The sequence below is a fragment of the Pongo abelii genome, chromosome 6 (genome assembly GCF_028885655.2).
Source record: "Pongo abelii isolate AG06213 chromosome 6, NHGRI_mPonAbe1-v2.0_pri, whole genome shotgun sequence".
Lineage (NCBI taxonomy): Eukaryota > Metazoa > Chordata > Mammalia > Primates > Hominidae > Pongo > Pongo abelii.
The window spans coordinates 41796167-41815538 of record NC_071991.2 but is presented as its reverse complement, the minus strand read 5'-3'; the positions used below and the strand labels follow the sequence as shown (position 1 = coordinate 41815538).

At 42.3% G+C, this 19372-nt stretch overlaps 1 protein-coding gene and 1 non-coding gene across 6 annotated transcripts in view; both read left to right on the top strand.

Moving 5' to 3' along the window:
- HECW1 (HECT, C2 and WW domain containing E3 ubiquitin protein ligase 1) overlaps positions 1–19372 on the top strand; it is a 456699-nt gene that overhangs the window by 70958 nt on the left and 366369 nt on the right. The window lies entirely within an intron of this gene.
- LOC112134466 (U7 small nuclear RNA) lies at positions 10657–10718 on the top strand. Its single transcript, XR_002915892.2, has one exon. It is a non-coding gene; the product is annotated as a U7 small nuclear RNA (small nuclear RNA).

Below are 19372 nucleotides of genomic sequence, written 5' to 3'. Positions count from 1 at the left end.
ACCAATAAGACATACATTGGAACTTCACTTATTCTTCTGGAATGTGAGTAACTATTTTGCTAAGGATAGAATTTTTCTGAACACTGGAAGAATATATCACCAATGTTTTTTGCTATTAACAATATAACAAGTGTAGGCACACTTTTAAGTTTAATCTATGCTATTAACATTTTCTTTATCACTGTTTTAAGACTACACAATTAAAAAAAAACAATAAATCAAGACGTGCTTTGTAGCATTTGCCAATTCTTTTAAAATTATTATTATTATTATTATTTTTTGAGACGAAGTCTCACTCTGTTGCCCAGGCTGGAGTGCAGTGGCTAGATCATGACTCACTGCAAGCTCCACTTCCTGAGTTCATGCCATTCTCCTCCCTCAGCCTCCCAAGTAGCTGGGACTACAGGCACCCACCACCACGCCTGGCTAATTTTTTGTATTTTTAGTAGAGACGGGGTTTCACCGTGCTAGCCAGGATGGTCTCGATCTCCTGACCTCGTGATCTGCTTGCCTCGGCTTCCCAAAGTGCTGGGATTACAGGCGTGAGCCACCGCCCCACCAATTTTTACATTATATTCTTACCATGTCCAATTTCAAGCTATCGGTGTGGTGCCACTGAACATTGAGTTGGACAGAGATGCCCAGTAGCAGACCATTATATAGCTGTGATATTATGAAATATGTATTTGGTCTTCATCCCAATTTCCTGAGATAGAGTTTCTAAAATCCTTGGAATCTCTGGAATAATAAGAGTGCTTTTCGTATGCTAAAGAAATGGCTGGTGGCTGGACGTCCCTAAATAGCTTCAGGATAGGGGCTGGTCATAAGAAAGAACATTAGAGGATTGGGACTTTCAGCATTACCCCTCAACTTCTGGGGAGAAGAGAGGGGCTAAAGGTTGAGTTGATCACCAATGTCCAATGATTTAACCAATTATGCCTGTATTCATCCGTTCTCACACTGCTATAAAGAAATATCTGAGACTGGGTAATTTACAAAGAAAAGAGGTTTAGTTGGCTCATGGTTCTGCAGGCTGTCCAGGAAACACGATGCTGGCATCTGCTTGGGGAGGCCTCAGAAAGCTTACAGTGATAGCAGAAGATGAAGGGGAAGCAGGCAGGTCTTACATGGCTGGAGCAAGAGGAACAGATGAGGGGAGGTGCCACACACCCTTAAACAATGAGATCTCAGGAGAATTCACTCACTATAAAGTACCAAGGGAGCATGGTGTTAAACCATTAGAACCACCCCCATGATCCAGTCGCCCCCCACCCCACCAGGCCCCACCTCCAACATTGGGGATTACACCTTAACATGAAATTTGTGTGGGGACGCAGATGCAAACCATATCAATGCCCGTGTAGGGAAGTTTCCATTAAAAACCCAAAAGGACAGGGATGGTGGCGGGGAAGGGGCTGGCTTCCTGAAGGCTGAACACACGGGGGGAGATTCCTGAAGGGTAGCACACCTCGAGAGGGCACGGAAGGTCCACTCCCCATGCCCCAGAACTTGGTCTGTGTGTCTCCTCCATCTAGCTGTTCACTGTATCATCTGCAATATCCTTTGTAATAAACTGGTAAACATAAGTAAAGTGTTTCACTGAGTTCTGTAAGCTCCTCCAGCAAATTAATCAAACTCGACGGGTAAATGGTGGGAACTGGCTCAGAGTTATAGGTGACAACCTGCTTCTTGCAACTGGCATCTGAAGTGGGGCCAATCTTGTGGGACTGGGCCCTCAACCTGTGAGATCTGATGCTATCTCCAGGTAGAGTGTCAGAATTGAATCGGAGGACACCCAGCTAGCGTCCGCTAGAGAATCCCCTGAAAGACTGTTTGGTGGGGAAAAAATCCCCACACATTTTGGTGGCCAAGGGTCACAGAAGTATTCTTTGCTGATTATTGTATGAGAGTAGGAGAAAGCATTTTGGCTTGGTTTTTTCTATATTTAATAGTAGAATTTCCATCATATAAATTCGGTACACACAGAATAACTTCAAAAGCACAGATGACTGTATAATGTAGTCAAATCATTAGGATAGAATGAGTTTTGAGTATTTGTTACATTTTCCTTTAATATAATTTAATTTTAAGTGATATAATTTAATTTGTAATAAAGATTTCATGGTTTTATTTAACAATTGGCATGCAGACTTTCTGAAAATTTAACAGTCTTCTCTCACAAGGCAGTGTGGGCTGGCTCCAGCAAGCTGGGATGGGATATGGGTTAGGTTGTATGCTGAAGAACCCTTAGATGTATTGCAGGAGAGGATGGGCCTATACTACTCAGTAGGTCCTGGATAACGGGTGGTTTCCAGGGCTTACTTGCTCAAAGATCAAGAGCAAGATAATCATCATAGAGCTTCTTTGGGAATTTCATGCTTAGAGGTCACCTCTCTTAAACGGGAGAATTCCATTAGAACACACCTTCTCTGATTCATTTCTAACTCCTAGATGATTTATTTGCTTATTTATAAAACATAGCTCTAGCAGTTTGTGCTCATTATCTGTTGGTGCTTCACAAATTACCTAAAAGTTAGTAGCTTCAAGTAACAAGTACACATGTACACCACATAACAATGTTTCAGTCAAAGATGAACCTTATGTATGCTAGTGGTCCTGTTTAGATTATGATACCATGGCTGGGCGTGGTGGCTCACGCCTATAATCCCAGCGCTTTGGGAGGCTGAGGCGGATGGATCACGAGGTCAGGAGATCAAGACCATCCTGGCTAACACAGTGAAACCCCGTCTCTACTAAAAATACAAAAAAATTACCCGGGCTTGTTGGCAGGCTCCTGTAGTCCCAGCTATTCGGGAGGCTGAGGCAGGAGAATGGCGTGAACCCAGGAGGCAGAGCTTGCAGTGAGCTGGGATTGCACCACTGCACTCCAGCCTGGACGACAGAGCGAGACTCCGTCTCAAAAAAAAAAAAAAAAAAGATTATGATACCATAATTTGACTGTGCCTTTTGTACATTTAGATATGCTTAGATGCACAAATACTTACCATTGCGTTACAATTGCCTACAGTATTCAGAACAGTAACATGCTGTGCAGGTTTTCAGCCTAGGAGCAATAGGTTATATCATATAGCCTAGGTGTGTCTTAGGCTGAACCATCTAGGTTTGTTTAAGTATACTCTAGGATGTTCACACAACATTTCTCAGGACATATCCCAGCCATTAAGTGACATGACTGTATTGATGATTTTCTCACAGTTTCTGAGGGCAGGTGTCTAGAGTGGCTTATCTGGAAGGCTCTGCCTCAGTCTCTCATGAGGTTGCAGTCAAGACGTCAGTCAAAACTACAGTGTCTGAGGGCTTGACTGGTCTGCAGGGTCTGCTCCTATGAGGACTCACCACATGGTTGTTTTCCTTGCTACCTGGACCTCTCCACAGGGCTGCTCAATTGCACTCACAACATGGCAGATGCCTCTTCCAGAGCAAATGATCACAGAAGAGAGCAAGTCAGAAGTCATGATGTCTTTTAAGACCTGGTCCCAGAAGTCGCACATCACTTCTGCTCTATTCACTTCACTAGGAGTGAGTCACTAAGTGCAGCCTCTCAAGTGGAGGGAAATTAGGCTCCACCTGCTGAAGACAGTGTCAAGGAACCTGTGAACATATTTTGAACCACAACAAACCATAATTTTAGGTAACTTAACTCATTTTGTTATTTTGATTCGTGCTTTCAAATTTTAGGGTTTTTATTTTACTTTTCAATAGTTCATTATATTATCTATATTTTATTCTTTTAGTCACTATTACCTTTTACTCATTCTAAAATCATTTTTGTGACTTCTATTACTAATATTCTTATGTCGTTTGTCTGAAATTTTGATTTTATGTGATTGAATTTGGGCTTTTCATTTATATTATAATTTGCTTTTCTATATTAAATATGATAACCTTTAAATAGTTGGATTTCTTTCCAACTCCTTCAAGCTTGCCTTTCTTGTCTATTAGTGTGCCTTCTCACCCAATTTGACCAAATAGGTTCTTCTGATAATCATCCGATTCTTTTGGTAATTATAGGTGAGCTCCAACATTTAGAGGTAGATGGGAGCTCTATATCTCCTACCCCAAAACTACACTAAAAAGTGATATGCTACAGCACAAGTCAGTCCCAGACTGAATTTTTTCACATGTGCAACCATCTGTTACCAAGCAGGCACTAAATGGCTGAATGTCCCATCAGTGGACTCTGTGAAGACCCCACCACTGCCTTTTTGGCACCGTAGCACGTACCTTGTAGGAAGGACTAATTCCAGCACAAACCTAACAAATATCCTGATGACAAGAGTGGCTTACCTTGTGGTGGGATCAGGTGAGGGATGTTCTCTGGGCATAGGGCAGAATGTGGTTCTAGACTGAGGATGTCTCTTCAAAGGGATTGTTTTCTTGGCTCACCGGTTTCTTCAGCCCCATTCATTACAAGTTGGAGATGCCTGTACAATACTCTGGTTAATGAAAAGTTATTTCCAAATCCCATAGATCAACTAGCAATCTCCTCTGATACAGATTTAGATTGAGGTTTTTGAACGAAAACCACATTCTGAGCTGAAGACTCCTGTAGGAGCTAAATAACTGCTCCTGTGATTGGTGTGTGGGGATTTTAAATCAAGGAAATTCAGTGTTATTTACCCAACACTAGGTTAGTGGTTAAACTCAAGCACACCTAAACTCAAGCACACCATCTACACGAAGGCATTTTAAAGCTAACTCCTGATTGATGGTGTGCTTGAATTTAATCACTAACCTAGGGCTGTACCCTCTAAGTGAGAATACTGTCTCTGTCAGCACTGACTAGGTTCGGCTGTGGGAAACCCCAGAATCACCGGCAATTAAAATGTAGGAGGTGTTTCCTTGCTGGCTCATAGCTGACACCTCTGATATTGTTGGGCCAAAGGGAAATTGAGGGCTCTGAGGAGTTCAATAAAAATTAAGTGTACTGGCTGGAAATGACACATGTTACTTTGGCTCACAATTCATTGGCCAGATGAGACTCCTGCCCCCATGCCATATCTGGCCAGAAAGAGCAATCCTGCAAGTGGCTGGAGGGGGAAGAACTGGGAATACTTGGCCAACAGTTCAGTGCCTTCTGCTAACACCCTCCTGCCATCTTGTCGTTGGGGTTAGAAACAATTCATGAAAAGTCATCGGTGAATATCAATTACAATTATAGGACTGGTTCTTTTAAACAGCCTACATTTAAGCCAATCCCTGGATTCCTAGAAGCTCTCTTCCCTCTGTAATACATCCTGAGTGATGCCCACAGGGTGAGGTGCACTCGGCTAATCCTACACTCATTCGCTTCCTTTCTCACGGTTGAGTTGAATGCTTACAGAGGCAGTTGTGTGTTTGCCCAAGCTTGTTTATGCCAGTAATACTTACTTCTACAATGACATAATTTAGTTAAATAGTACATAATATTATAAAATATAAGGACAGAAAGAAAGAACAAATCTCTTTTAAAATTGCTACTGAAATAGGAACTGAATAGGCCATATCATAGCTACTCAAATTTTAATGTGCGCACAAACCACCCAGAGAGCTTGTTAAGGGGCAGATTCTGATTCAGTAGGTGAGGTAGGGCCTGAGACTTCGCATTTCTAATTAGCTCCCAGGCGATAGGGACACTGCTGGTCCACAGATTATGCAGTGAGTAGCAAAATATGAGACTATTACAAAAGCTTATTGGAAAATCATTAAAATACAAAAAGAGATTGCCTGCAAGTCACTTTGCTAGTACTTTATTTAAGAGCTCACTCCACTTTGAAAACCTAGACCTGGATATCATGAAGCTGCTTCTTCTCATAAAGATAATGTGAATACCATTCAGTAAAACACATTAAAAAAAAAAGAGAGAGAGAACTTGACCTTATTATGAAAAATAAATACATGGGGTTAAAAGTAAAAGTTTCTGGAGGCATTTTATTGTTTTTAAGTGATTCATTACTAAAGAAAACTTTTTGCACTGGAGAAGAGAGTTTCTACCATATTGTATTAAATGCACAGTTACCAATGGAAGTTGATAACAAGACTCTTGGCAATTAACCAAACTTTAAGTAGATACGTCTCACAAAATGTCAGAGTCACCTCACTGCCCAGTTCCAAAAGTGCCTGGTACATAGAATACAATTGCAGACCTGCCACATATTTTGAATCTCGGGGCTTTTTGTGTATTGTTTTTTTTCTAAGAAGGGGAAAGTTAGTAACATTCAATATTTCAGGAGCCAATATTGGGAGAGAGAAAAACTTGCTGAGTGTTTTCAAAGCAAATAAATGCTCCTTACTTCTGACATTTCCTTCACACAGCTGTGGTCACAGCTGTGGAAATTGTTGTTGTTGTTGTTGTTTGTTTGTTTTGTTTGTTTGTTTTTTGAGACGGAGTCACGCTCTGTCACCCAGGCTGGAGTGCAGTGGCATGATCTCGTCTCACTGCAGCCTCCACCTCCTGGGTTCAAGCAATTCTCCTGCCTCAGCCTCCTGAGTAGCTAGGATTACAGGCGCGCACCACCACGCCTGGCTAATTTTTGTGTTTTTAGTAGAGACGGGGTTTTACCATGTTGGTCAGGCTGGTCTTGAACTCCTGACCTCGTGATCCGCCCACCTCGGCCTCCCAAAGTGCTGGGGTTACAGGCGTGAGCCCCTGCGCCTGGCCGGGAATGTGTTTTATAGTCACAGTAGGGAAGGGGAGGGATAATGTATTTCTTCATTGTACGACTAAATCCTGATAAGCTTGAGGGATTTTCAAAGGAAAAATGACAATGAAATACATTGATATAGTGGAGCCATGGATTGAGAACTATTTCTCATAACGTATTCAGTTGTCCGGTGACGTATTTGTGGAAAAATTTCAGTCCTCATCTTTCTACGCTCTCTCCAAGGATCAGAGAGCTTGCTGCTAAAGGAAATATTGAGAAATGCTCCAACCATCCCAAATGGGGCAGTCTTAAGGTTTCCAAAAAACCCATCTGCACACAGACCCTCTTCCCAGAATGCTCTCCCTCCATGTTCCAAACTCATCTCCTCCCTTATTCAAGGCCTCTAAGTTTATAAGGGATTATTCTGTGCAAACTGTTCCTTCCTAATTTAGACCCAGTCTTGTTTCTGACTGCTAATAGGTCACTGCATGACTTCATATCAAATCCCAAACTGGAGTCTGTCTCAAGTATTAATACCATTCTGTGAAAGACAAGAATATTTTCCCCCTTCCATAAGCTGTGTAGGGAAGGACCTTGGTGCAAGTACCCACCAAGCAAGCTATTCCAGAAATCACAAAACAAAAAGGCTCACAGACCAAATTAAGATGCTTGAATTCCACAGTTTACTAAATCAATATAAAATGCAAACAATGGAAAACTGTGGGGTAGATTAACACACTTGGGTTATATATATATGCAGGAGGAAGGCGCACACTACCTAAATCCTGGGCTAGTAAAGTTCATGTGTTCTGTCTGTCTGCCATAGGAGCCTTCTCCAGTGATGGTGTTATTAAGAGGCCAGAGTTGAGTTTGAGCAAGAGTACCTCCAGACTAGAAGATATCTGAGGCCATTGGCATACACTAGCTCTATTACAGCGATGTAGCCAGCCTATAGCTGTAGCTTGCCAGTTAGCTGCTAAACTGCCATGTTTCTAATTACACTTCTTGGACAAAACACATGCAGAGCCAGAATGGGGACATATGAGGTGTCACCAGTGGACAGTCAATGTCAGGCATGGCCCAGCTGTCACCCACAGGTGTGTGCTTATAACTTGGTCTATCCATCCTTTTCTAGCTCTAAGTAACACATTTTTGCCATCATATATTCCATTTTCTATTTTTAGCATTTCAGGTTTCTAATTTACTGTCAGCATTTAGCATATACGATCAATTCTGCCCATGTCTTGCAAGCCATTTGCTTACTCATTGTCGGGACTTAACACAGACTACGAGATTCTCCTGTGGCATACAAACCACTTGCTAACTCACTATGTATGCTTTTACATTGCTTATGTATTTCATCCACTTAATTTGCTCTTCTTGTCTTCTTCAGCAGAATCGAATAATCTCAAATAATACAGCAAACTCATATTATGCAGTAGAACAGGAGGACTGATGGAAAACACAAGGTGCAAAATATGTTTTTGATGGCTTAGCCAGTTGGTGCTCCTTTAAAAAGTGGCACATTACTCATTTAGAAGAAATAAGACCTAGTTGTTTTTTTTTCTTTTTTTTTTTGAGATGGTGTCTCACTCTTGTCGCCTAGACTGGAGTGCAATAGCGTGATCTCGGCTCACTGCAACCTCCGCCTCCTGGGTTCAAGCGATTCTCCTGCCTCAGCCTTCCAAGTAGCTGGGATTGCAGGTGTCTGCCACCACACCTGGCTAATTTTTATATTTTTGTAGAGATGGGGTTTCACCATATTGGCCAGGCTGGTCTCGAACTCCTGACCTCAGGTGATCCACCTGCCTCGGCTTCCCAAAGTGCTGGGATTACAGGCGTGAGCCACTGTGCCTGGCAAGACCTAGTATTAATAGATCAGTAGGGTGACTCATTAACATTAATTGGTTATGCATTTCAAAATAGCTAGTAGAGAATAACTTGAATGTTCCTGGCATAAAGAAAATATAAATATTTAAGTTGATGGATATTCCAGTTACCCTGATTTGATTATATGAATGTACCAAATTATTATTACTTTCACACCAACCTAATATGACATGTACCTTGAGTATACATATATCTAATATGTATCAACAAAAATGACTAAATATGTAAAGATAAACTTCATAAAAAGAAAAAAGTGATACATTATCGAAGATTCTTTTTAAATAAATTCATTTAAATCTACTAATTATATTAATAACTTATGCATGCTTACTTTAGGACATTGGAAAATATAGAAAAGTATAAAGAAAAAAATTGTCCTTAATGCTACCAGCTGGTGACGATCAATTCAACATTTTGGCATACTTTATTTTTTAGATCTTATTTTAATAGATATCTTTCCCCATCTGTTAAAGTTGTACATACATTTCTATATCCTTGCTGTCATAGGGCGAACCCCAAAATTGGGATTCAGCCTGGAAGGCCACCTGGGCTCTTGGCTTTACACAGAAAGGAATTCAAGAGCCGGCTGACAGGGTAAAGTGAAAGCAAGTTTATTAAGAAAGTAAAGTCATAAAAGCGTGGCTACTCCATAGGCAGAGCAGCCCCAACGGCTGCTGGCTGGCTGTTTTTATGGCTATTTCTTGATTATATGCTAAATAACGGGTGCATTATTCATGAGCTTTCCAGGAAAGGGGATGGGAATTCCTGGAACCGATGGTCCCTCCCCCTTTCACACCATATAAGGTAACTTCTGGACATTGCTATGGCATTTGTAAACTGTCATGGCGCTGGTGAGAGTGTCTTTTAGCATGCTAATGCATTATAATTAGCGAATAATGAGCAGTGAGGACTACTAGAATTTGCATTTGTAGCCATCTTGGTTTCAGCAGGTTTTGGCCAGCTCCTTTACCGCGTCCTGTTTCATCAGCAGGATCTTTGTGACCTGTATCTTCAGAAACCAGTCCTGCCGAACTCCTATCTCATGCCCTCTTTCCAAAATATTATATGTATTATATCTTCCTATCTTACTTCACGTGTTTTCTTTTTTTTGAGATGGAGACTTGCTCTGTCGCCCAGGCTGGAGTGCAATGGCGCAATCTTGGCTCACTGCACCCTTTGCCTCCGAGGTTCAAACAATTCTCCTGCCTCAGCCTCCTAAGTAGCTGGGATTACAGGTGCCCGCCACCACACCCAGCTAATTTTTATATTTTTAGTAGAGATGGGGTTTCACCATCTTGGTCAGGTTGGTCTTGAACTCCTGACCTCAAGTGATCAACCCAACTCAGCCTCCCAAGTTGCTGGGATTATAAGCATGAGCCACCACACCCAGCCACTTGATGTGTTTTCTATCTAGTGGGAGACTGCCTTTCCCTGGCACTGGCTGCGACCAATTATTATTTTAGAGAGACAGTTAACAACTGCCTGACCTTCACCTGATGGCTACAAGTTGACATTCCTGGGTGGCCTCTCCTGCCCTGCTTGCGTCTGCCTAACTATGTACTCTAACAGAAAGACCTAGTAAGGGAAGGAGATTCTCTACAGATTATGAATGCCCCCCACAAGAGACAGCTTTGCAGGGCCATTTCAAAATATGTCAAAAAATATATTTTGGAGTAAAATGCTTTGATTCGCTTCAGCACTGGCTATGTGTTATGTGATGCTATGCAAACATGTTTGCATCTTATTGTTGCAAAGAGTCTGTTCTGTCAATCTTGGGATCTCTTTTAATGTTAATGCCGGTCAGTTGTGCCTGAACTCCAAAGGGAGGAGGGTATCATGAGGCACGTCCCATATGGCCTGAACTGGTTTTTCAGGTTTCTTTGGGTCCTCTTGGCCAAGAAGAGGGTCTGTTCAGTCAGTTGAGTGGCTTGGAATTCTATTTTTTTGGTTTATAAGACCATGGTAATTTCTGTATTTAGTCAGCATTTAATCACTAAATCTTAATCTTAGTAGGCATTTTTTAAAATGCTGAACTAAAGTGAGATTTTCTCTTCCTTAAAAATCTGGGATGCTCGTTCATTCTCTGATCAGTTCAGATGCAGTGTATGAAAAAGCATAAAGCTAGTGTTACAGCTCATTTAGAATTTGTCTAGCAGGTTTTCCGGTCTTTACCAGAAAGCCACCCCTACCCCAAAAAAGAAAGAAAAACCATAAACCTGTGTGTGTGCTCCCTGGACCCTTCTTTTCCGCAAAACCTTGCTCAAATCAGAGACAAGGACCTTCTTTTCTTGGCTAGTCCTTGACCTGTCCTTTCTCTGAAATCCTTTAAGATGGCCAAGCTCTGTGGATTCAACCAGGCAAATGCTTTAACAGAAGGGGAAGGGGATGCTCTCCACCCTTTTTTTTTTTTTTTTTTTTTTGAGATGGAGTCTCACTCTGTCGCCCAGGCTGGAGTGCAATGGCACGATCTTGGCTCACTGCACCCTCCGCCTCCTGGGTTCAAGCAATTCTGCCTCAGCCTCCCAAGTAGCTGAGATTATAGGTGCCTGCCACCACGCCTGGCTAGTTTTTGTATTTTTAGTAGAGACAGGGTTTCACCACGTTGGTCTGTCTGGTCTCGAACTCCTGACCTCAGGTAATCCGTCCTTCTTGGCCTCCCAAAGTGCTGGGATTACAGGCATGAGCCACAGTGCCCGGCCACTATTCACCTTTTATTACCTTCCTTAAGCCAAAATAACTGGGCTGTGGCAACCAGCATTCAGTACCCTGCTACCTCATCTGAGGCAGGTCCGATGACGGTTTCTCTGAAGGACTGTTTTTTAATCAGGGAGTCTTTTTGCCAAGACTTTGGCAATCATTGTGTTCCCCTTACTTACTGCCACAAGTATGATTTACTTTCCACATAGAAGGATTCCCAGATCCAAAGAATGACTTAATAGCAATAGATAACTGTCACATATTGCTAATTCTATTTATTTCCCGAGAAAAAAGAAAGAAGTGTTAATGGTATGGTGTTCATTACTGGGGCTTCAGTCTTAAAAGGGGAATATAAACTTCTCAAGGCTGTGCACTGCACTGTATGTGAGGTCGCACAGTCTGGGAGGCCCTGTGCCACCTTGTCAGGCTTCCTAAAGGAGCTCTCAACTCCCATCCACACACAAAGGTGTCTCCTGGGGGCCAGGCCCTGGGCAAGGCTGTCTGCCTCAGGAAGTTGCCCACACAGCCACAGGGTGGCAGATCTGCCTGGTAACTTGAACGACCGGTAGTCCTCCCTGCTTGGTAGCCATGCCTCTTACGTTACTGCCCCAGAAAGCAGAGCCCACGGGCATCATCACTTCCATCTCTTAGGCTGGCACCATTGATACTGGTGGGCTGGGGTCGGTCCCCAAATACCAGTAGGACCTGGACTCAAGCTGATATCCAGACTTTTGACACCATTGTGAGAAGGAACTTGAGGATGAATCCAAAAATCGTGAAAGTTGGGAGATTTATTTGCAAAACAAAAAGTACATACTCAAGGAAGTGCAGGCATATTAAAGAGAGAGTTTGCCCCATGGATTTGGGCTGCTATCTTTATGGATTTCTTTAACCAAGAGGTGGAATATTCATGAAAATTCCTGGAAGAAGGTAGAAATTTCTCGGAACTGTGGTGCCACCCATTTTTACACCAAATATAGGTATTCCCAGAACTGTCACGGGGTGGTGGGTGTGTGATTGAGGATGTTAATGAGCGTATAATGAGGTTCTAGGAGAAACCCAGGCCAAATCCGGCACCACCTTGGGTCCAGTCGGTCTTAGCCAGCTTGGTCCACACCCTGGTTTTTCAGGATTTTATAAGCTCATAGCTTCTGCAGCTATTTCAAGTGTCCTTTTTCTAGTCATGTGAAACTGCCGCCTGGAATTTTCCAATCTCCTGCAACCACTTTGTATTATTATTATCTAACCATCAGTGCTATAGCGGGTGAAATCCCTCCTATGGACTGACTCTTCTCCTTCCTCTCCAATACTGTTAGGAGATATGTGTTTGTTTCTTAATTTTGACACATTATCGGATTTTGATATTTTGATATTTTGGTATTCTAAAGAGTTTAGTATTTTGCAGGTATTTTAATATAAAAAGGTAGGCACTGCCTCTATCTTTACTTGATTTTATCTGAAACCAGATAGGTCTTACTGTTTCTAAGACAACTATTTCAATCAGTGTCTAGGGTTTGTTGCATTCAATTGTTCCATTTTGCATAAGTGAACCATGCTTTGATGACAAACAGCCAGCACCTCTGTGATGATCTCATTCAGCATTGGAGTCCAGGGTAGTTTGCCACAGGTCCCGGCTCTCAGAGGGTAACTGCATATGTATGAATCTCCTGCCTCATTGATTTAACGCCCTCAGGATGAGTGCGGTGGGCCACTCTCTCTGCACACTTCTGCCCTGAGCGGGAGATGGGCCAGGCTCCAGTGAGAGGCTCTAGGAGTGTGTTTTGATAGTTTCTTCCACAGTATGCACAGCTACAAAGTCAGCTCGGCAAGTTTCTAAGTAAGTTTGGAGTTACATTACATACCTTTATTTATTAAATTTAAATCTTTGGTGGTTTTAACACTCATATGAAGAATAATTTGTAATATTTTACATTCATGTACATCAGAAAGTGAGAAAAAATTAAACTATGTTTTAAATTGAGTTTTATTTTCCCCCTGCCCTTGAGCCATTTTTTTAAGTATATACATGGTAGTGTGTGTATCATATTCATTTCATAAAAGCACCGATTGTTGTAGGAGATCAGTGAGCTAAAGGACGGGCACATATCTCTCAAACGCATTCATATTATCCAATAAATTAAATTCTTAAAGAAAAGAAAAAAGGCCTATTGATTGGAACACAAAAGCCCCCATCCCTGATCCCAGTGCATCTTTCTCTAAGGTGATGTAATCCAAAGGAGAATTTATAGAAAAAAATAGTTTTTGTTCTGTGTACACTCAAGAAAATTAGGAAAGATGAGAAAAAAAAAAAAAAAGAAAACGGAAAATCTCTTCTTTTGGGGGTATGGGTGGGGGTCACAGTCTTACCATGTAGGAACTCACTCATTAAGTGGAAGAGGGAGCGGAATCCCCCCATCCCACCCCCACACACTCACACAGAGAAACAGCTTTTCCAGATAATGACTTTATGCAAATCAGAGAAAGGCTCTGCTGCCCTAGACCGCCTTCCTGCTACCTGTGGAGAGGCATTGATTAGCCCCGTGCAAAGCGATGCGTCCTGGGTGGACAGATGCCCAGAAGCGCACACGGTGGCCCAAGGAGAGGGTGGGACCCGCCTCTTGGCACAGAGCGATCACTGCCTCTGCTAAATAACCCTCTACAGCTCCCCCAGCCCTGAGCGATTTCTCCAAACTGAGCCCCTAAATCTGTATCAGGCACTGCTGCATAAAGAACAGGTGTGGCTCATGGCAAGACAAGGATCAGCAGGACTCTGCCCACTGGGAGAGGAGCGGTAAGGTGAGGGGGATGTGAGTATGCTGGGCAGGTGGGGGCCTCTGACGAACAGAGACCGCTTCCAGGACTGGCAACATAACCGTGGCCCCAGTGACAAAGGAAAATGCGGGACAGCTTGTGCAAAAATTATTAAAGATTTCAAGATGGCGACAGCAGAGCATTAAACCCAGCACAGGGTTCCCAGTGAAGGCGCTGGTTCACAGGCCCCTGGAGCCGGCACTGGGCCCCTGATTCCCTGTCAGCTGTGGCTGCCCCATTCAGTCTGAGCAATGACAACCCACATCTTTCCTGCCATTGCCCCTAGGTCATCTCGACCCTCAACGCACACACTCCAACACCCTACACACACACACACCATAGTCACACACCCCACACTCACACACACACACTCACACACCACACACTCACATTTACACACACCCTACACATACTCACCTACCATAGTCACACACCCCACACTCTCTCACACTCACACTCACACCCCACATTCACACACAGCACACACATTCACACGCTCACCCTATACACACCCACCATAGTCGCACATCCCACAGTCTCACACACCCACTCACACACTCACACTTACACACCCCCCACACACACCACACACATTCGCACACTCACCCTACACTCTATCACTTACACACACACCCTACATACACTCATCATAGTCACACACCCGATGCTCTCACACACACGCACATCTTACACACACTCACCAGTCACACACCCATACTCTCTTACACTCATACTCACATTCACACACTCACCCACCCTAACACGTACCCACCATAGTCACACACCCCACACTCCTACACTCACACACCATAGTCACACACCACAGACACCACACTCACACTCGACACTCTGTCTCACACACACCCTTCACTTACACACACTCACATACCACACACACCATACACAACCCACAGTCATACACACTCATTCATACACCATAGTCACACACCCCACACTCTATCTCACACACACCCCCACACTCACACACACACCACACATACCATACACACCCCACACAATACAGATTTGTACACTCTCACACCCCACACTCTCACACACACTATAGATTTGCACACTCTCACACACTCCACACTCGCGTGCACACACACATCCTCGCACACCCGCAGTCCTCCTGAGATCCCTTTGGGCTGGCCATGTTCTTCTCCCAGGAGAACTGGTGAAGTAGGAAGCACCTTCTCCAGCGTTCTCATCATCAAGAGCTAGCTGGCTATTGTTCCTCTGAAGGCTCTCACAGCATGCTTCCTACCTTGTATTTGTTCAATAATGCTAAGCTAAACCATTTCCCTTCCCAGTTCCAAAGCCTGGAATGACCACAAATCCGATATAAGAGAGTCCAAATATCCTGCCTCCACACGGAGAACCCTCCAGACCTCATTGCACACTCTCTCTCTCCACGGTTTTCTCCAGGCAAGCTGAGAGCTCCTGCTCAGGGAACAGCCTCTGTGCTTCCCTTCTGCACGCCTGGTCTCTTATGATTATGCCTGCCTGTCTTTAGCTGTCCCTTCAACTCACAAGTTTTGCACTTTTAATGTTGACATTTTAAAAATGTGTTTTATAAGTCTAATCAGTAGCAAAGTATATTATCTGTATTTACTTCAATATTGACATTTTACAATAAAGTTATCTGTTCAAGAATATATATCCTATGGAATCTGAATATTATAGACTTTGAGAGTTTCCATGATCAATTTATAAAATACATGTAAAGCTTTTAATTAACAGTTGAATATTTACATTATTCTTTTCCCCCGGAACTTACATTTCTATTTCACCAACCCCGCTGCATTTTATCCTAATATAGTATAACCCTCTGGCAGGAAGTCTTACTCATCACTATGTCATATGTCCTGTCAACAAAAATAAGTACATAGTGGGAATTAGATTTTTTTAATTCTTTGTAAGCATCGAGTTTTTATATATGAGAAATATCCAGATTAATATATTTTACAGTTGTGATTCATACACAATTGATTACACATGTTATACATTTTTAGTAGAAAAAATATAGAATTTTATCCGAAATGTATCTCTTACTGAGTAGGAAGGGGCTTTTATTTCTCTTGTGTTCCAGTACCCATGAATGAGTGCTATTTCTTGTTAAAATGAGACAGTTTGGGCATCAATTCTATATATACACGTTTGGTTTGTTGTTGTGGTTGTTTTTTAATTTCACTGTTGTAAGCAGTGAGGGCAATTTTAAGATTTAATTCTGTTTGTATTTAGGGGCATGGTTATAGTAATGATCTGTGAATAAGTACATAGGAATGGAAGAAGTCACTAAGCGTCGCTCAATTTTTACAACTCCTTCTAGGGCTCATGCCAAAAATCACAGAAACTTATTTTTAAGGTCCTATTATCTGACAATTTGATTAGGTTCTCCTCTATTTTTTAAAAGTACTAGAAACCAGCTAACTTTCAAACAAATTTGATTGGCCCAAATTAGAGTCATTGTCTCAGTTTCTGGAACATCTACCAAAAAAAAAGCTTTCCTGAATGACATTAATTATACTTATTTTATTAGAGGTACCTTCTATAATTGATTAATACTGTTAGAAAAAGTAAGATTGAAATATTGTTCGTTAGTACACTTTTGTAGTATGATACAGTATTTTTAAATCTTCTTTTAAAATGCTTTTGTCAAAAACTTAAGAATGGCAAATTTTGGCTCATTGATGTCACTCAATTAGTAAAATGATCACCTTTTAACCAAATCTGCAAAGCCAGTCCTCTTCAGCAAACCCAGCAGCCAACTCAGATTTCTTCTCTGTTGGGTAATCCTACCTTCCAATTTTTTAGATTCAAACCCTTTGTGTTAATGTGTGTGCTGAGACAGCCATCCCACTTCTGAGGTTGCCTTCTAAGATAAATACACAGGTGAGACACAGAGCTTTGCCATGTTCTCTTGTCTGATGAAATAAAGCTCTTCTGCTGCCAATGTTGTGTCCTGGGCTCATTGCTCTGCTCTTATGGCCAGCTCTTGCAGGAGCAATTTGGCTTCAGCTGAGTAATAGAAGAAACAAGGTCTTCAAAACTTATTACCACTTCTGCCTCCCTGTTGGGTAGTAAGTCTTATTATCAAACATAGCAATGTGGCCCAACATGCTCACCTCTGACTCTGTTTCCATGCTTTACCCTAAACAAAAATAGTTACAAAGCCAGCAAGATGGGAAACCTTACCAAAGCGCCTTGATGGAAGGAAGCTTCACAAGGACATGATCTCATTAACCCTTTCTTCATTTTCCAGAAGCTTTTTATTTCCAGAGTCGATGTAAGGTTCACAGTGGGGAAGAAATACACCTCTGTTATTTTGAAACATGGGAGAAGGACATTTGTGATAGGGGAGGTGTGTGTGTGTTATTCAGCTTGAAGACCGTGGACAAAAAATAACAGACTTGCTCTAGGCTGGACTCAAATCCATCACACACTGGCCCTTGGTGTTCCTTTTCATCAAAACGTTGCTTGACTGGCCTGCCCAAGTCCCTCCTGCTCTCTGGGCGTGGTGAATTAGAGGACACTCCAATGGAAGAGGTAGTCCCAATCACAGAGCTCCAGAGAAGGGGGTTTGGAAGCTGGAAATGCAGATTTCTGAGTCTTTCTTCTAAAGCTGAGGCTGCGGAAGCCCATGAGCCTGTAGAGGCAGGATGTACAGAGAATTACCTATGTGCATATTCATGGGGAAGCATGCTGTGTTAACACAAAAGGAGGAAGGATGCCCAGAAGTCAAATTGAGAATCCACGCTCGATGGGATGCTAGGGGGCTTTTCTGTAAACCTATAATATTTTTAGGGTAATTATGATAAGAAAAACAGTAATGGAACAGCCAGTGTTCATTCATCTTTACATTCCCCATGGTAGATTTGTGACTTAAGATATGCAAGTGGTAAAGCTGACATTTTCTTCACAATTCCACTTTCCAAGTCTTTTTCCTGCACAAAGTCACCAAAGAAAATCCGCAATTCTCCTAGACTCTAGACTAGGGAATCTTGGTCAGAGAATTTGCCTGCAATGACTTATGTCCAGAGAATGGTCTTGTGTGGAGAGAAATATCTATGCTGAATTCTTACAACTAAACGAAAAAAATATATGCTTGAAGATTTCATTAACATTAGGACATAAAAGCAAAAAGAAAAATGCCTAAATGTCCAAGTATAGATAAAGGACTGACTAAAATAATGGTTCATGTGAGAGGAGTATGACTTATGACTCTGGGGTAGAATCAAAGTCCATTTTATCTGTGAGAGCTTCAGAGAAATTCATAATAAGGAGACTTCTGTGTAAAGAGGTTCCTTGATAATAATAAAAATAATACTTAGCCAACACTGAACTACTCATGATGCTCCAGATACTGTTTTAAGCACTTACTCATTTAACCCTCAGAGTAACCCTATGAAATACAAGTAGATGGGAAAGCCAAGGGCTACAGAAGTTGAGTAACTTGCTGAAGGATACCTAGCTAGTCAGTGGCAGAGTCAGAATTTGAACACAGAGTCTTGTACTAGAGTCTGCACAATGCACACTGTCCTGTCCCAACAGTTTTCTCATTTGTTTTGGTCAAGATCTGTACTCCACAGGATCTCTCTCTCATCAAAAAATTGTGTGTGCATATTTTTGGGCACTAAAAACATGACATCAATAATGACAATAGTTACAGAACCAAAAAGAAAAGTATCTTTCCTTTTCCATATTCTTTTTCACATTCATGTGCATACATAATTATTATAAGATTATAATCATAAAATTTTTCTCCTTGCCTTTTTTTTTTTTGAAACAGTCTCACTCTATCCCCCAGGCTGGAGTGCAGTGGCACAATCTCGGCTCACTGCAACCTCTGCCTCCTGGGTTCAAGCGATTATCATGCCTCCGCCTCCCGAGGAGCTGGGATTACAGGCACCCGCCACCACGCCCAGCTAATTTTTGTGTTTTTAGTAGAGATGGGGTTTCACCATGTTGGTCTGAACTCCTGACTTCAGTGTCAGGCCTCTGAGCCCAAGCTAAGCCATCATATCCCCTGTGACCTGCATGTATACATCCAGATGGCCTGAAGCAAGTGAAGAATCACGAAAGAAGTGAAAATGGCTGATTCCTGCCTTGACTGATGACATTACCTTGTGAAATTCCTTCTCCTGGCTCAGAAGTTCCCCAACGGAGCACCTTGTGACCCCCACCCCTGCCAGCCAGAGGACAACCCCCTTTGACTGTAATTTTCCACTACCTAGCCAAATCCTATAAAACAGCGCCACCCCATCTCCCTTCGCTGATTCTCTTTTTGGACTCAGCCCGCCTGCACCCAGGTGAAATAAACAGCTTTG